This window comes from Monopterus albus, unplaced genomic scaffold (genome assembly GCF_001952655.1).
Source record: "Monopterus albus unplaced genomic scaffold, M_albus_1.0 scaffold123.1, whole genome shotgun sequence".
NCBI classification, from domain to species: Eukaryota; Metazoa; Chordata; class Actinopteri; order Synbranchiformes; family Synbranchidae; genus Monopterus; species Monopterus albus.
In genome coordinates, this window is record NW_018128003.1 from 938,875 (window position 1) to 951,582 (window position 12,708).

Here is a 12,708-nt window from a genome sequence, read left to right on the forward strand (position 1 = left end):
CACACAGTCTTTCAGATTGAATTCCAGTCTGTTCCCATATCTATATCACTTACAAAAAGTGGGCTGTTGCCCCAAAAGTAGGGGCTCAATGCAGGGTCATAAAGAATTTGAGCTTGTAAAAACTCTGGAATATGTGTAGAAAAGAAACACTGTATATACTGTATGTGTAGAAAAGCTTTGTAATTGTAAAAACATTTTGAACAAGCAGAAAAAATGTTCTTGTAAAAACATTTTTTGAATGTGTGAATAAAATTGTAGTGCCCAGAAGTCCAAAACAGACATTTTCAACAGATGTTTTATTTATTTTAAGGAAATCGGAATATTCATAAATAACAACTAACTTTGACTTCCGGGCATCAAGGAGCAGAAAGGCTTTACCCTGCCCCCTTTTAAATAGACAGAACTTGGCTGATTGCTCTGCTTTGTTTTAACCAAAGAAGGCTTCATGCAAACTGCCCTCTGAAAACACACACACACACACACACACACACACTACCCTCCTCAGATGGACAACCTGGATTCTGTCTCCAGAGACCAAAACTCCCCCTCTGCTTTGACTTGACTCACACCTGCGAATACAGACTTGGACTTCTCACTGTGACTTTAGACAATAAGTTTGGGTTAGTTAAAACAAACCCAGGAAAGTTGGTCCTCTTATCTGATTCAATTTTAGGGGTACACAAACAATAGGACCATCTCACCCCTTATCTAATCCGTCCCAAGAGAACAGGACAACATTGGAATGTCAAGAGACACAATAGAAATTGGCTTAATTGCTTCTTTCTCCCTATGACAATGGAAAAGTTTCTAGATTTGACAATGTGAAATTATGTTAACCAAAAGTTGTGTAAAGCATCTAAACAGAAAAGTTGATAAATGATTTTTGGACATGCCTAACTCAGTCACTGCAAGAAAATGACTTCTTCCTTAACAGTTCCTTATAACAATGGGAATGTTATTCTGGATGTGAAAATGCAAAGATCCATGATCCAAAGTGTGTAAGCTGTTCCATAAGGTAACAAGAAATATTTCTGCAATGTTAAGTCCTGCCTCAAATAGTGCCAAAACATTCAGTTCAGGAACTTTAGATTTTTCTATTGTTATAACTGCATGCTAATTAGCATTGTGCTTTCTTTTATTCAGAAGTTAACCTTCCTTTCTCCCCACAGAATATAACATTCTCTTGTTTAATGTTCAAACTATGTGTTGCTTAGGCTCTGTCTGAATTGTGACGCCTCCATGTTGATCATATAAAATGTGTATTTCACACATAAGCCATGGTGGAAAGTAGAAGTTATGAACTGTATAGAATTAGCTTAAGACAAGGCGCGAATGTTTCACAGTGCACTAAAAGAACCAATCAGGAACCCGCTGTCATGGCAGAGGACTTCAACTGGCAGACTCCCAACCAATCAGCACCTGAGCTGACACGACTACCCATGAGTCACTGCTTCCCTTTGTCTCAGAACTCAGAACAGAACAAAGAACAATGAAAACAGCTTTGAGGCCTCAAAAGTTTCCCGTCCATCTATTGTCAGCATGTTTCCGTGTTTTTGTCTAAAATTCTTTTATTTGAATTGTATGCTTGCATAACTACAGGAAGTTTTTTTTTTCTTATTTAGCAAGTTTATAGTGATTTTTGAATCTTTTTATTGCAACCCAGCAGTCAAGCTGATTGGAAGTTCCAGCGTGCCAAATTTGAAAACTCTTCAGCCAAAGTTTGTAGACAAAGAAAATGTTTGTAACCAAGATCGAAACTGAGTTTTATTTAAGATGAATCATTTAAGCTCTAAAGACACCATCAGAACAACCCCGTGATAATATGTTTAAATTACACATGGTCTTTCCTTGAGACATCAATCATCAAATGCCACAATAGTAGCAGGACTCTATTGTCATGGACACAGCTGCAGGCTGGAAGCCAGCCCATCATACAAGAGAGTCCAAAAACAAGGAACACCTTCTGAGCTCGATGCCTCAAATGGCGTTCTGGAGATTTGGACCTCCACAGGCCTCTACTCTGACCCAAAAAGGCTATGGAACCAAAGCTACTTTCCCAGCCGACCGTTTGAGCCCTGCCAAAAGCTAAGTGTGCCCTGGCAAACTGATGTCTCCTGAAAACCATAGACTCACTTAATTAAAATCTCTAATCTATTGAAACTGAGTTATTTTCTCTCCAAATTTATGATTAAATCCCATGCTGTTGTTAATGCTATGTGACTTTCGTACTATGTAACTGGGTATTTCTACTTTTACTCAAGTTATCAGAGTGCTGCTCCAACCACTACTGTTCTTTTCCAACATTCAACCCTATTCTCTTTTACATTCTTGAGTGCTTATCCTGACTGTATTTTATATATTATACCATCCAGGTAACGGTGACCTTTATTGACAAATAATAAGCATATTTATTTCGGAACCAGTGATACGTTTTTTCCTTACAAGGGGTGGTATCTAAGGAAAATTGTATTTTATCAGACAGAGCTGGAGGGTGTAACAGGTTCAACTGGCTCTTTGTCTTTCATTCTGTATCCAGACCTTTATAGACATGATTTAACATGTTTTCAGTTCTTAATGGTGGTTCAGCACCAATTTTGACATGATTTGTGTCTCTGCATTAGGGACAGCAACCTGTTGTTCTGTCTCTTTTATCCTATGGTGTATTTTGCAGCTGTTTAACTGTTTTACAGGTCTTTTCTGTCTAGACCTTATTATTATTATTATTGAGGAAAACCCAACAAACCCCCCTTGAGCAAGCACTTGGCAACTGTCGGGAGGGGAAACTCCCTTTAATGGAAGAAACCTCCGACAGACCCCGGCTCTTGGTGGGCGGCCTTCTGTCTCGACTGGTTGGGGTGAGTGGATAGAGGAGAGACAAAAGAAGAAAAGCAACAAGACACAACAAACAATCAAACACTGGTCGGGTTGATGTGGCCGGTGACTGCTCGTCAGAGACATAGAGCTCCAGGGCCAGGGCAACCTGCAGAAAGGTACAGGGAGAGAGAGAGGACACACTACGGGAGAGAGGAGACACAAAGTTAGTAATGTGTAATGGTGGCATAAGCATAGGGAGAGAGAGGAGAGGAGAGGAGAGCAGAGCAGGAGGGGAGGGGAAAGAAACTCAGAGCATCATGGGGCCCCCCAGCAGCCTAGGCCTATAGCAGCATAACTAAGGGAGGGCTCAGGGTCACCTGATCCAGCCCTAACTATAAGCTCCGAACTGAGACTGGGAGTTGGTTCCATAGGAGAGGAGCTTGATAGCTAAAGGCTCTGCCTCCCATTCTACTTCTGTGGACTCTAAGAACCACAAGTAAACCTGCACTCTGAGAGCGAAGTGCTCTGTTAGGATGATAAGGTTCTACGAGGTCTTTAAGATACGATGGAGCCTTGTCATTAAGGGCTTTGTATGTTAGGAGAAGGATTTTAAATTGGATTTTACAGGGAGCCAGTGGAGAGAAGCTAGCAGCCAGTCACTCAAAGCAGCCACGCCCTTAATTCATGCAAACATTTTAGTCTCAATTTTATTTTAAATGGGTGAGTTATAAAAAAAATTCACCCCCCCCATACATTTGTCACGGAAGGGTAAATTAGCTAGAGACCAAAACTGGTCATTTGTGCCAGGCTGTAAATGTTTACTTCTGCTGTAAAGTTGAACATTTTAGCATTAACTCCCTTTTGGAGCCAGCCTCAAGTGACCATTCGAGGAACTGCAGGTTTTAGCATTTCCTCATTGGCTTCATTTGTCAGCCTGGGTGGTTGCTGCTTGGGTTCAGAATTTAGGCCGGCAGCAGGCGCTGGAAGAGAGGAAGAGCCATATGCCATTGGTGCCAGAGATAGGTAAGCATAAAACTAGTACAACAGATTGAAGGTCTGACATATTGTATGTGTGTAACATGACTGTTAAATGGAGGCAAACTGGCACAGAAAGATGGACTGTTCACAAATGTTTGATTCCTGAGGCAGGCTTGAGGCCTACTAGCACTTGGAAGCTAACATGAGGTTAAGAGGAGTTTTGGCTGGTTTGTTAGTGATTATCTGCATACAGGTTCATTGCAAAAAGTAGCAGAATTTTGACTTAACTTGAATTGTTTTATGTGTAGGTAGTACTAGCATCCCAGTACTTGGGGCATTTGCCTGTGGGGTGGCAGCTGATGTTCATGATGAAGGTGACAGCTTTGTACCTGTGGCTGTAGTTGGCAGTTAGCTGTAAATTACTGATTGTTGTTTGAAGAGTTCGACAGAGTATTGAGCAGATGGCGTTGGAGGATTGTGTTAGGTGTGTAGGTGTCGTCGACCCAATGCAATGTATATTTGCCTTCACTCTTCAGAATTAGAATCTGCTTTATTGGCCACATATGTTGAACACATGAGGAATTTGACTTGATACAGTGGTTCTCAGTGTGCATGTGCAATGTGCATACATAAGGGAGCAGGAAAGAAACAAGAACAAGAGAGTGCAGTAGCTTGAATGCACAGTTGTGGCTTGTTTTCATAAGTGATGGCACAGGGGAAGAAACTGTCCAGAGGGAAGGAGTTCAAACTGTTTATGTCCAGGATGTGAGAGGTCTGCAGAAATCTTTTCTGCCCTCCTCTTGACATGTGGGGAGTACATGTCCTGAATGGAGGGCAGGTTGGCACGATTATTCTTTGTAGGGATGCACCAATACCACTTTTTATCAGACCAAGTACTTTTGAGTACTCGCTGATACTGAGTACCGATATAAGTACCTAATGATGCAGTGCTTCTACTATAAAAACTACAATTACCATAAAAGTGCAGTGACTTCAGAGAAAGTTTTTGATTTCATGAGATTTAGTTTCTGATCATGATTAAATAAAATATTCTCTGTAACAGGGGGCTGTGCAAATCACCTGAAAACCTTCTGTGACAGCCACCATTCCTATTGAATGACATGTAACTGATTGAATTTCTCTCACCGGCTACACAGCATACTGTAATACAGTGGATTTGAACTTTTTTTTAAGAGTGCGACCTTGTGTTAGGATGTATTGATTTCACAATCTCCTGACCAGAATGTCACAGTTTAGGAACACATTATCATAGTCGGGAAATGTTGAATTTAACAAGACTGCATGGTCTTAGTTTAGCTGGCTGTTGTCTGTGGCTTCATCCTGCACTCTCTGCTGGACACACACCTGCTGTGCTGCAGTGGAGCTGCTGGTCTCAGCCCCCAAGTCCATGAGTATTCAACCCATTTTCATACATAGAGCTCATTTGATGTCGCCATTAACTCCACAAATTTAGCATTTGTTTTCTTTCTGTTCACTACAATCAGCATAATGAGCACCATGAGTTTAGTGGCTGAATGGGACCAGACATTCTGACCATGGGGAGAGTGAAGACATACTTTTGCAAGTTTGTTGTTGTGTTCTGTTTCTTCAACACTTTAGAAAGTGTTTTGATTCATTACTTTCTCTATTATTGTTGGTGGTGTTGCACATATCGAGTGTTGAAGTATGTGTGAGCACCCCTCCCTCCACATCTCTCTCACACACACAAAACAGAGAAGCTGAGCTTGCAGTCGGCTTTTGTTGTATTCACTTATTTTAAAATATCCCCGAGCTACTGAAATACCCTCTCTGCCATCTAAGAACTGGCTCAGCCAGTGTGAGGTCAGCCTAATGTTGCTGTTAATTGGTATCGGTGTGTAGTATTAGATGACTTTTATGAGTACAGTACTAGAGGGTGGTACTGGCATTGTCATTATTGCATCCTAAACTTCAGTCCGGGCTGTCTGTTGGAGTCTGCAACCAACCAGGACAAGAACAAATTAGACAGTGATGGAAGTGCAGAGAACTGACTTGATGATTCCTCTGTAGAATAGTATCAGCAACTCCTGGGGAAGGTTGAACTTCCTTAACTGGTGCAGGAAGTACATCCTCTGCTGTGCCTTCTTGGTGATGGTGCTGATGTTGGACGTCCACTTCAGGTCCTTGGATATTGTGGAGCCCAGAAACTTGGTCTCCACTGCTAATACAGGCTCTGTCTTACACAGAGGTGGCAGAAGAACTCAAGTGCACTGTTAGTGTTTGTACACTTTCATGTCTTTTGTGACACATTCTTAGATGCAATAATATCTTGTCCTACTCCGGTAATATATCTTGTTCTACCATCAAGGTGGCAGTGGCCAGAGGAACCTGTCTCTGGTGGTACAGGGAACATACAGCAACACAGCAAAGATACTGAAGCTGATCAACAAGAATGGGAAACACACTTGACATTGTCCCTCTTCAAAGACAAACTGACACTACACCCCTTCTTCATTAAGGCTGTAGACAGGTAAGTTAGCCAGAACAATGGAAACCATTGTACAATTTAATGCATAGATTTGTAAAAGTTAAAATATGCAGGCATTTTAGGATGCAGTTTATGGTATTGTTTTATTCCATTGTTTTGTGTGTGTGTGGATGAAGGAAGTCTTTATCTTTATGAATAAAAGTAGCGGTGCAGTAGAAGGTAGAGAAACGTAGGTGATGGTAATCTTACATGGAGAGGTGTATTCACTAACTTGTAGAGCTTTCAATTACCATTACAGGGTTTCTCATTCATGTTTGCTTCAAATGAAATTTTGAATCTAGATTTTGCAATACGATCAACACCTATAGAGATCCTAAAACATTTCTGTATCATATTGTGGAAGTAGAATTACACTGGGACTGCACTAGTACTAAATAATATTTGATCATTACTTATGTTCATTTTCTATATTTTGGCAATATGCACAACCATGTTTTGTCTAGATGTTCTTGTTTTCCCCTCAGCCTCGATGCCCTTTTTGTGGCAACCACCATTCAAGAGATGTTGTTTCATGTCATTGTAAAATTGAAAAACAAAATGCATTCAACACAGGTCATACACTGTAAACTAGACCTTACACAATCTATTTTTTATTGAATAGAGTGCACATGAAGATCTGCCGAGTACGTCATCAAGTCCAGAATTTGGAGCCACACAAACCAGTGAAGAAGATAATCCAAAACCTCACTACAGATGGATGATGAAGTAGAGCTTGACATCCGGACAACAATTCAGATGGTGATACTAAACTATTCAGAATGTTGTTACAGTTGAGTCCAAATGTTTGCATCCCCTTACTTTGAAATGGCAGAAAGAGTAAAATGATTTTTTTTCCCCCTCAACATATTTAATGCACATTTAGCTAGCGCAACTGTACCTTCATCAACAGAAGTAACTAAAGTGGTCAGGAAATTTATAAAAAGAAATTTCGAGTAAAAGAATGAAAATCATATCAGTGCAAAGGTTTGCAGCCCCCTTTATGAAATGTTCTCTAATACTTTGCATGTCCGCTATATACAGCCCTCTTCAAAGCGATCCACGAGTTTTCAGTGATATTTAAATCTGGAGACTGGGAAGGCCATGGTAAAACGTTCAACTTTTTTTAAACCATTCCTGAGTTTGTTGGATAGTTGTCTTGAAGGCTCCAGTGCCTTTTAATTTTTAGCTTTTTGACTGATGGTAGAAGGTTTTGCTTTAAAATCTTCTGATATTGGGCTGCTTTCATTCTTCCTTCCACTTTGTGCAGAGCTCCAGCGTCTGATGAAAGCATATACACATTGATTCACTCGTTTTGCCATTTCAAACTAAGGAGATGCAAACCTTTGGATTTTATATGTAAATATGTTTGAAAAGATGAATTTTGTGTCACACGCAGCATGGAAGGAAGACCAGGACTCAAAAAATGTGTATTTCAGGCAGTTTACTGTGACGAGCTTGAGTGAGATTAACAGCAATTTATGAAACAGACATTCTCATACTGTTGCTAGCTCCCTGCTTCTCCTCGTCTCCCTGCTCCTCCTTCCTATGCCTTATAGTGACTGGAGAAATTAACATCCATTCTAGTTACCTTTCACTGTGATTCTGACATCATATAGCTCCTTAGAGAGGCTACAATGCAGACATTGTGGCTACATGGATCATTACATAATTTGGTCATGAAACAGGCATACACTGTGGTATGAAGGTCTCAGCTGTCCTTGGTATATGACCACCAGTTATGTGGAATACACAGAGAATGAAAGTTCCAAGCTAACGGTGTCGTATTAATCATTCTTATTGTTGTGAAATGTAATGTTCTGTCATTAGTATTGCTTAAATCTGGGATCTTTTACATAAGTGGTGCTTTACAGCTGCAGAGTAATTTACAGTACTGTTAAAACAATGAAAAATTGCATGGTCTTTCATAAAGGTTAGGGTAAACAATGTTAAAATTAACAGTTTTGCTCCTTAGGTTTGATGGCGATGTGCCCATGTGACGAGCAGAGGGACGAAATCAGTCTTGTCTGTTCTTGTGACTTGTCACCAGTAAATCACTTTACATTACTTCAACATGCGGTGAGCTGAAATCCTAATATTTAAATTCAAACCTTTACTTCACCCCGTACTGGGAAAAGACGCTGAAAGTGAGATGTGAGCGAGACATGGGCATTACTGAAGCGTGATTCCATTCAATCCAGCGAAAAAATAGACATGAAGCGTAAAAAAAGTGAAGGTTCTACGGGAGATGCGTTTCTCAGATTCGGTGTGGATTGAAACATTTGACAAAAGTGAATAATATCAGAAAGAGGTTACCTCTAAACCACATAGAAGACTGAAAGGGAGACATGAATGGTGAGTTACAGTATGTGTATTTAATATCAGAACATCGGTCTGTCTGTCAGCAGGACAGCAACTGGAGAAAGAGTCTTTACCAACACCACAAGTAAACTGTGCAAAAACAGTTATGTAGCCTATGGATTTAGTGGTGTTTCCCGGCTCCTTACAGAGGGTGAAATCTTAATATACCAGTAGAAACAGAAAACAGGATTTGTGTAAGTTAAACTGAATGGGGAGATTATGCTTTACTAAATACAGCAGAGCGGGGAAAAAATAAACATGAAGTGTAAAAAAAGCGAAGGTTCTACGGGAGATGTGTTTCTCAGATTCGGTGTGGATTGAAACATTTGACAACAGTGAATAATATCAGAAAGAGGTTACCTCTAAACCACATAGAAGCCAAGACGCACATCTCCCGTAAAACCCTTTTATCATTTATTCTTTATGCTTCATGCCTCTTTTTTCCCCTCTGCTGTGTTTAGTGAAGCATAGTCTTCATAGTCAGCTGTTTAAATCAATCCTCTTGTTTTCTGTAATGACTGAACTGCTGCTTGAACTTAACAGGCCGGGGCAAATCAATAAAATCAGTAAATCCATAGGCTACATGGAAGTGCAATTTCTTCCTGATGATCTTACATGTTTTTAGGCAAGTACACTTGTTGTTTGGCCTGGTAAAGACCCTTTCTCCGACTGCGGCCCTGCTCTGATGACTTTAAAGGCACAGAATGCGCTGCTCACATCTCACTTTCAGTTTGGAATGAATGGAATCACGCTTCAGTAGTGCTTGTGTCCTGCGCACATCTCACTTTGTGTGTTTTCCCAGTTAGGCAATCCTCACCCAGACTGTCTAGTTACAGAATTATGAGGACATCCATGGAGACAGGCAAGTTTGTAGAAAATGGACTGTTTATTAATGAAATTATGAATACAAAATTACTACAGAATAATTACACATTTCTTTTTGCAGCCACTTGATCCCAGATGGGAAAGTCCCTACCAGCATGAGCAAGGTACCTCCTACCTCATTTAGTATCGCATGTGCCTGGACACTTGCACAGTTATTAAGACCTATCCAGTCATGTAAGTTCTCATGCAGTTGCATGACTGGAGAAGGCTTTATAACTGTGCAAGTGTCCAGGCACATGCAATGCAACACGAGAGGTAGTCTGCCTTGATAAATTAGGTTCTTATTTAGACCCAGTTTGGCAAACAAATCAAGAATTTTTGAGAGCATAGTCTTTGTTTACCAGTGGTTGCTGGACACTACACCCGTGCAATAAGCAATAGCATCTGGCTCCGTAGAGAACAAACTGGCTGCACAACAAATTGCCCCTCAAGGACTAAGTATGGGGGCGTGTGTGTGTGTATATTACTGTAATAAAATCATTACAACTCTAAAACTGTCTGGGTCTGATGTGTAATTTGTTTAACATTATGATGCAAGGGGGTTGCTCTTCCAGTTTCTTCACTGTCCACATCTGGAAACTGGTCTCCCTGAAATCGAACAATATTCACCAATAAGTGAGGAGAGTGGTATTAAGCCATGGGTACAAACACGTTTGTAATTAAAGAATTTCACCCTAGCATGTTACAGCAGCATGACTTTCTTACCTCATTGTTCTCAGGAGAGTTGTCAGAACGTCCCAATTTCCCACGGTCGGTTTGAGGCGGAACTGCATTCTGTTCAGAGTGAAGGGTTGTTCCATCCCGCAGCAAATATGCAGCTGTGGAGGACATTGCACCAGGAGTTTGACACATTCCAGACACCACGCCACAGGTCCTCTATCCTGAACACTACAGTTACTTGGTTTTGTAAACCTCTGGTCCATATCACACGTGGTGTTAAGGTGCAAACACACAGTAAAAGTTGAGGACATTCCAATTAAACAAGTAAACCAATTATAAAATCAGGTAGAATTGCTCACCTTAAAACATCCTTTGGTTGGGGACACCTTTCCCTGAGATGACGTGTCCCCTACCACAGCCTTGAATGTCCACATTCTTAACTGCCTGTTCCCCTGACTCTTGAATATGCATAACAAAAAGGCAACATATTAGGATGGCTGTTGTCTCAGTATCGTACAGATATTCCTGCACGTTCAAGCCTGACTGTAGTAAAGTTAAGTGGATTTTGAAAATGCCCTTAAAATAACTGAAACCCCACAGGCAGTCTGAAATGCAGGCATAACTACTGTTATAACCTGTTGTTTCAAAATAGGGCATGAGTCAACAGCACTAGTGTAGTCGTCACCAAAGTTGCTAAATCAAACCTTTTACTTATTCCATTATTTAAGTGTTACTATCAGAAGCAAAACAAGACTGTTCATAGTACCTGGATGTAAAGTTGTGTTTCTTTGCAGCTTCGAGGAGGAACTCCGGGGCTGTAGATGTCTTATTATTGGCCGTTTGAAGGAACAGGATCTGTGACAACAAATTTAGAGTTAACTCAACAGGCTGCTCAAATCTCTTGCAAGTTGACTTCTGTTCTTCTTAATTAAGACCTTTAAATGAATGAAATTTAAATGACTGTTAGTTCTCGGTTGCACAAACACTTTGGAAAATCTGTCAATTCCTCCAAGCATAACCACGTCACATCTGTACAGTAAAAATGATTAGACACACAGAGCAGTGTTTACTTTATCTCAAGTTTATCCACAGTGAATTAAAGGTAAATTTGCCAACTGTAATATCAAATTACTTAGTGTTTCACTTTCACTTGAGAGCAATGAAGGTCAATCATTATGGAGTTTGAAGATGTTAGCCATAAACATTACAGATGCAGCACACAGATGCTTAATAAAGCAATACAGACTTTGACCTTATAACAATAACAAACCTTCATTATCATACAGGAAGTGAAAGTACACACTACAGTTCATTCTGACCCTGTCTTTAGATGTGGTGGATACAAATGCAGAGTGAAACCAGTTATAAATATGCTAATATGCATACCCTACGGCTGCCATCTTAAAACACTATATGACTTCCAACTAGGTCAGTGGAAGAAACGGGACAGACTGGAGCAAAGAATGAAATTTTCTATGCAATTGTTTATAAAAACTTGAGAAATTTCATTACAATTTATACCAAAGTTGATCAAACACTGACACTTTTGAAATGAACTTGTCAGTGGTACAAGAGTACTGCCTCTCACTTGAACCACAACAGCCTTAGAATTTTTTTCTCACCTGATCAACTTGTCAGTGCATAGTAGTGATAGGGGCGCAGCCCAGTGTGGATCCTTCTCACAACACACCCAAGACTACACAGTGCAAGGAATTCCCTTCTGTCGTCCACTGTTTTCTGTGGCCTGATACCTTCAGGCGTCCCTTCACCATTCTGTGGCCTATACATTGAGGACAAAAAAAAGAATTAGTCATATAATGCCATATTTATAACAATTCACAATCCTGAGCACAGAAATACAAACCTGCACAAACTAACATTTTATTAAATCATGAATGCAGGAAAATTAAATACCCCTTGAACAAGGCTGAAGGGCTATTGTGTTCTTTATTCCGTCTTCTCACTATATGATGTTCTTTGAGGCTAAACTGGGGGTGGTGTTAATGACAATTTCTTCAATTCATGTTTCTATTCTTAGCACATCTGAGCCCATTCACAGAACTGGAGTACCAGGTGCAAACACCAGATTTTATTCACACCTTCAAAAACATTTTGCATACAAATCTTTTCTACACCTGCTCTAAATGTTTTTACAAGCTAAAAATCTTTGTAACCCCATACTGACCCCATATAAAAGCTCCAAACAACCATAACTTTTTACAGCATCTGAAGTGACAAGACTTAACTGCACATATGCAAGATCTTCATGGAAGGAACTAGATAACTGTTAAACAAGGCTGAGAACCTTCATGGTAATGTGATGTTTCAGAGTCTAAACTGACAAGAACAGGGCAACAGCTGCTCGAGTTGTACACTGATAATGTAGCTCTGCGACAACAATAAAGATGCATTCTGAAGCTTGATTTAGTAACCTGAGGCAGAAAGCTATAATTTGGGCATTACTAATGAACCTGGGTAGAGCTGAACAAGGTTGTAAAAGTGTGATA

At 40.2% G+C, this 12,708-nt stretch overlaps 2 long non-coding RNA genes across 8 annotated transcripts in view; one reads left to right on the forward strand and one right to left on the reverse strand.

The window, feature by feature from the left end:
* The first annotated feature begins 3,514 nt into the window (after positions 1–3,514).
* On the forward strand, positions 3,515–8,616 carry LOC109967026 (uncharacterized). 2 transcript variants are annotated; one of them, XR_002275867.1, is made up of 4 exons: positions 3,515–3,837; positions 6,140–6,301; positions 6,921–7,057; positions 8,271–8,610. It is a non-coding gene; the product is annotated as an uncharacterized LOC109967026 (long non-coding RNA). The 2 variants fall into 2 exon arrangements; XR_002275866.1 differs by having other exon boundaries at positions 3,530–3,837; positions 6,921–8,616.
* An 818-nt stretch (positions 8,617–9,434) lies between these two features.
* Positions 9,435–12,708, reverse strand: part of LOC109967025 (uncharacterized) — a 35,895-nt gene continuing 32,621 nt past the window's right edge. For all 6 annotated transcript variants that reach the window (XR_002275865.1, XR_002275864.1, XR_002275860.1 and 3 more), the window contains 5 exons: positions 11,824–11,981; positions 10,968–11,056; positions 10,561–10,659; positions 10,247–10,359; positions 9,435–10,129 (listed from right to left, as the gene is read on the reverse strand). This is a non-coding gene — a long non-coding RNA (uncharacterized LOC109967025). The remainder of the gene's footprint in view (positions 10,130–10,246; positions 10,360–10,560; positions 10,660–10,967; positions 11,057–11,823; positions 11,982–12,708) is intronic.